Here is a 6,596-nt window from a genome sequence, read left to right on the forward strand (position 1 = left end):
ATCCCCACTTCCTCATATTCATGATCTCTTACAGATTTCTCCTTTTTATCACATTAGGTTTGTGTGAACAATAAAATGCAGCAGAAGGCATAGTGTGATAGTTTTGAGACTAGATTATAAAAGACATGATGGCTTCTGGTAAAAAAAAACCAGGGTCAAACTACACAATCTTCTGATGTGACTTCAGCAAGATCAAAGCTGGTGCCTTGGAGTAATTGTTTAATGTTTATAAAGTCTTTCCTAACGGTGTGTCTCACAGACACTCTCAAACAATAAATCTAAAACACTTAAGAGTTTTATCCAACAGTTGTCTCAGCAGAAGACAAATGTAAAGGACTTTTGTCAAAGATGTTTGTGGGTGTGGTTTTTATTTACTGGAGTGAATCCCAGTGAGTTTCACAGAAAACTCACAAAGTCTTTAAGATTATCATGTTCACAGAAACACCACAAGCTTGGACTGCAAGGGATAAAGACACTACAAAATGAAAAATAGGCTTTGGATTTCCACATTTGTATAAGCAATAAGGAGAGTGAAAAAGCTACTCACATGTGAACACATGCTACTTTTTATGAGGAAATGAAGGATGACTCAGAGGGTAGAATCAAGAGATTAATAGCATGGGGCTAAAAACCATAGAGGATTATTCCAAAGTATAAATCCTAATCAAGAATCTGCCAACTTCTGCCCGGCGGATTTCATAATTGCTCTAATCTGGAGACGCCTGTGCTTTTTATTTCCTTCTTTATAAATGTCAGTATCAGTTGTCCTATGCCTGCCCCTGTTGTGTATTTCGTGTTTGGGGGAAAATAACTTGCTTCTTTTGTTTGTAAATCTTTGGATTAAAATAAACAATAATCAGGAATCTATGGTTATAGAATTACACACAATAAACCTCTTTCACAACTAAACCATATTTAAATGATGATATTCTGGACTCTGAAATCACACTGATATGGGATGAGATTTGGGGGCTTTTGGAAGGAGGGAGTGTATCAGGTATTGGGAGAAACTTGATTAATTGGGGGCCATAGAACAGATGGTGGTAGCCAGCCTTGAAGATGGCTGCAACGATCCATTCCTCCTCATGTTTGTGCCCTTGTGTAGCTCCATTTGATGTTTTATCAGGGTTGGTGTGTGTGACCAATAGAACATGGCAGACCTGATGATGTGTTACTTCCAATGCTAGGTTTTTAGAAGTATCATAGATTTTGCTTCTCTCTTAACCATTTGCTCTGGGGGAAGCCAGGTGCCATGTCATAGACAGTCCTTGAAGAGGCTCGTGTAAATAGGAACTGAGACCTTCTAACAGCTGCATGTATGAGCTTAGAAATGGGTATTTCAGCTCCAGTCAGGTCTTCAGATGTCTGCAGTCATGGATGACATTTTGATTATAACTTCATGAGATACTCTGAGTCAGAACAACCCAGCTAAACCATTAACACATTTCTGACCCACATTCTGTGAAATGCTAAATATTTGTGGCTTTAATACAGTAAGTTTGGAATATTTGCATGTAAAAATAGATAATCTACTATTAGGTCGGTGCAAAAGTGATTGTAGTTTTTGCCATGGAGAGTAATAGAATTAAAAAACACTATTTAATTCACATTGTATCCTGAGTAGCAGTTAACCAACCATCCTACGCTTCAGCAATTGTCCGTAACTTACTCGTTCTAAAATAGTATCTTATCTAAAGGTAGAGTATTGTGACTATGGAAGTAGTCCAGTCTAAGAATGCAATTATATTCATTACCACTATGAGGAACTTGAATAAGGGAAAGTGGTAGTCATTCTCAAATCATACATTTTCTTTCCAAGCAATATTTCAAGTTATTTTACTTGTTTTTGTCCTCTCAAATGATAATACATGTAGTAATAATTTTTAGCTTTCGTGTATTAAGTTTCCGAATATGCAGATAGTTCCGATTTTAAAGCTCAACCTGACATAATCTGCTATTGGAGAGGAACTCTGATTAGGTTACTTGGTACCAAGCAAATAAAATATGAAAACGAGAAGAGAAATTAGTTTGAATTAGTATAACATAGATATATTGTATCCTGGAGACACTGGCAAGGGATATCATTGGCATATGCATACACAATGTGAAAAATCTAATCATCACTGAGGATGGTGATATTTCCTTTAAACATAATAGAATAGATTATACATCATATTTCTTTTGTAGGTTAATACTAAAAGCAGTTATTCAATTAAAAAATTTGGGGTTTTGACTGATTTTTTATGTCTGTGGTTTCACAGAATAAACTTATTTGATCAATCTTAAAAATGTGAAAGGGATAAAGTTTTTTCAATTAGATATGTTTATATCCATTGTTCTTTTGAGGCAAAATGTATTTGGTTGCACAAATACAAGTGTAGCCTACGTTCTCTATACAGTCTAATTTGTAAGGCCCAAAAAAGGTCAATTAGAAAAACAAGCCAATATTCTTTACCTTATGGATTTTAGTTTATAAAGATTGGATGCTGAGAATTTCCTCCTCGTCCTCCTCCTCCTCTTCTTCTTCATGTACTTTCCTTGATGGCAGAGTAAACTGCTATCAGATGAAAGAGGTGATAGGTAGAATAATGGCCTCTCAAAGATATCCTTGGCCAAATCCTCAGAGTCCATGAACATGTTACATTACATGGAAATGAGGCACTAAGGTTGCAGATGGAATTAAGTTTGTTAATCCATTGACCTTACAATATAGAACTTGTGGCCAGGCATGATGGCTCATGCCTGTAATCCCAACACATTGGGAGGCCAAGGTGGGACGATTACTCAAGCCCAGGAGTTCAAGACAAGCCTAGGTAGCATAGTAAGACCTTATGTCTACTAAAAATTAAAAAAAAAAAAATAATTAGCTGGGTGTTGCGGCAAGTGCCTGTGATCCCAGCTACTCAGGAAGCTGAAATGGGAGGACTGCTTGAGCCTTGGAGGTTGAAACTGCAGTGAACCAAGCTTGTGACACTGTACTCTAGCCTGGGTGACAGAGTGAGACCCTGGAAGAGGGAGGTATAAAAAGGAAGTCACATTTTAACAACATGACAGAGACTCAATTTGCCATTGCTGGCTTTGAAGACCAAGGAAGGTGATATGGTTTAGCTGTGTCCCCGCCCAAATCTCACCTTGAATTGTAATAATCCCCACATGTCAAGGATGGGGCCAGGTGGAGATAATTGAATCATGGAGGTGGTTTTCCCCCATACTAGTCTCATGGTGGTGAATAAGTCTCATGAGATCTGATGATTTTATAAATGGGAGTTACCCTGCACAAGCTCTCTTGTCTGCCACCATGTAAGATATGCCTTTGCTTCTTCTTTGCCTTCCGCCATGATTGTGAGGCTCCCCCAGCCATGTGAAACTGAGTCCATTAAACCTCTTTCCTTTATAAATTACCGAGTCTTGGGAATGTCTTTATTAGTAGCATGAGAACAGATTAATAGGAAAGGCGACCATGTAGGCAGCCTCTAGAAGCTGGAAAAGACTCTACTGGTGCCTCCAGAAAAGAATTCAGCCTTGCTGACACCTCAGTTTTGGTGCATTGAGATGAATGTGGAATTTCTTGCCTGAAAAATAATAACTTTGTGTTGTTTTAAGCCACTAAGTTTGAGATAATTTGTGACAGCAGCAATAGAAAATAAATACAGATGCTGTCAGGATATTGTAGAATACCAACACTTGGGGGAAAAAAAAAATAGGTTCTAGCCACATAGCAGACAGAAAGTAACACAGCTAAACTTCATGCCAATCACTTTGAATTCTAGATAAAACGTTACAGGCCTTTACAGTTTATATAACTAAGCTTTAATGAAAGAAAACAAAAATCTGTTGGGTTGAAATTTTTTAAAAAAGAATTTAAAACCAAGGAAGAGAAAAGCCCATAACCGGTGGGAATTTGAACCAGATACAAGTTCTCTATGAGCGGTGGTACCAAAATGTTCCAGGAGAAAAAAGGAAATGAGAAGTTAGCTTTAATGTGAGCATACAAGGGAAATTTTTAAATAATGGCTGACATGAAAGCTGGGGACTGAACAAGGAATGAAATTTCACCAAGTTGATGAGGGAAAGAAGAGCATTGCAGACAAAGTGAAGACATTTGGCATGAGGGTGGAAGGTATATTCTAAAAACAACAGTGTGTTTGGTGTGGGATGACCTAGAAGCTTATTATTGTTTGTTAGTTTGTGTGTTTGTTTTTGTTTTGACTGGGTCTTACTCTGTCACCAGGCTGGAGTGCAATGGTGCAATCACAACTCACTGCAACCTCTACCTCCTGGGCTCAAGCGATCCTCCCGCCTCAGCTTCCTGAGTAGTTGGGACTACAGGCGTGCACCATCATGCCCAGCTAATTTTTGTATTTTTTGTAGAAACAGGATTTCACCATGTCGTCCTGACTATTCTTGAACTTCTGAATGCAAGCGATCCTCCTGCCTTAGCCTTTCCAAAGTACTGGGATTACAGCCATGAGCCACCATGTCCAGAAACCTAGAAGTTTAAAAGGAAAAGTATATTGGATCCAGATTATACAAAGCCTTGGACGTCTTGCTAAATAGTTTTGACTCTATTTTTATAAGCCAAAGATAACAAACCAGAAGCCATCAGGTGTGTTTTAGTTGGCTTCATAGTGCTTTTTTCTGTATGTGCTTAGATTATTACCATTATTTGTAATTTGAATTACAAAAATTAAAACATTAAAAAGACTGGGAGACAGACTTGACATAAAATTCTAGACATCCAACTTCTCTGTGGAAAACAAAACAAACAAACAAACAAAAAACCTAAAGTGTAAACAAATGATTTGACCATCTTGCCACATTGGGTCTCACTGCAATTGGGTAGAATTGAGTAGTTGCTGACCCTTTAGTCTGGGCATGTATTCTTCAGTTCACCACACTTTACAAACTCTCCTCTTTCCCTAATGTGTTATATCTGTCCATTTCACCACATATTTGTACCTGCTGGACACACCTAGACATTTGTGTTTGTAACCCCTGTTGTCGGCAGGTGATTACCATCGAAGGATTTTTAAATATCAAATCTGCTTTAGAGGCCAAGATGGGTGGATCACCTGAGGTCAGGACTTCAAGACCAGCCTGGCCAACATGGTGAAACCCTGTCTCTACTGAAAATACAAAAAAATTAGCCAGACGTGGTGGTTCATGCCTGCAATCCCCACTTCTTGGGAGGCTGAAGCAGGAGAATCACTCGAACCCGGGAGGTACAGGTTGCAGTTAGCTGAGATCATACCACTGCACTCCAGACTGGGTGACAGAGTAAGACTCTGTCTTAAAACAACAAAAACACAAAAATTTTGCTTTGGGAAGAAAACCTTGGTAGCAATGTTAAGATGCCCTCTGCATTCCTGTTGTACATTATATGTATTTCTGTATTCTTTTTCACTTCTTAAATACCTTTATTATTTTTAAAAAATCATTTGTACATGGATAACTCTACAAAATACTTCTCCCAGTCCAAAACCTCAAATCCTTTGCACATGTCCTCCATAAAGAAACAAAATATTTATACTTCACGCCCATTCAAGTCTAATTTTAAAAAACATTTAAGATTAAAAATCAAATATTATTTTTCTTTCCAGAACTTGTTAGTAATTTTAAACCACAATGCAACATACTTAACGGCATTTCTTTTTAAAAATTAGCTTATTAGATTATTTTATGAGAAAAAATCAATTCAAGGCCTCAGGGAGAATATTATATTCTGTGTCTGAAAGCAAAAGACATTGAAAAATCCTTTTGTTCCTCTGGAGTTTGTGATTTCAACGTAACCAACAAAAATAGTCCACAGATTGACTTCCTACTTAATATTAGGCCTTGTTTTGTTACTTTTGGACCGCAGCTGAAACGCTATCTAAACTTGAAAACGGTGGGTGAGTGGAAGTCCAGCACAGAAGAGGGTCAAGCCTGGGGACAGGCGGATAGAAGCTTTCTGAGCAGTGGAGTAAGAAGAGCCCAATCCCTAGGATCCCCCATCATGGCAGGCTCGTTTGGGGTGGAAGACAGTTTATTGCACTTAACACTGAGTTACAATAATCTGTTTATGTTGTTTGTGTTCTTTGCCAGGCAGTGAAATTCTTATAAAGGGCTAGAGATGTTTTTCTCATCTACCTGTGATTCCCTGTTACCTAATGTTGTTTGGCAAGTAGTAGATACTTAGTATTTATCAAAATGTACTGAATGAAGGATAAGAATGGGTAAGACACTGAAGGCAGAATGATCAGTAGGTGGACTATGACGTCATCCTAGTGAAACAGGAAGAGGGCCTGAATTAGGATGGGCCTATGATCAGGATAAGAAGAATATCACTGTCGAAGATATTCAGAAAATATAATTAATTTGCTTTGGAGGGTTATATGGTTTGAATATGTCCCCCAAAGTTCATGTGTTTTGGAAATTTGATCCCCCATGCTGTAGCAGTGTTGGGAGGTAGTCATCAGGGCATAATAGGAAGTGGTCATCAGGGCATAATGGTCGTCAGGGAACCAACCTCATGAATGGATTTATGCCATTATGGTGGTAGTGGGTTTCTTATTACAGGACTGGGTTGCTTAGAATGAGTCTGGCCCCGTCTTGCT

The sequence above is a fragment of the Chlorocebus sabaeus genome, chromosome 4 (assembly GCF_047675955.1).
Source record: "Chlorocebus sabaeus isolate Y175 chromosome 4, mChlSab1.0.hap1, whole genome shotgun sequence".
Lineage (NCBI taxonomy): Eukaryota > Metazoa > Chordata > Mammalia > Primates > Cercopithecidae > Chlorocebus > Chlorocebus sabaeus.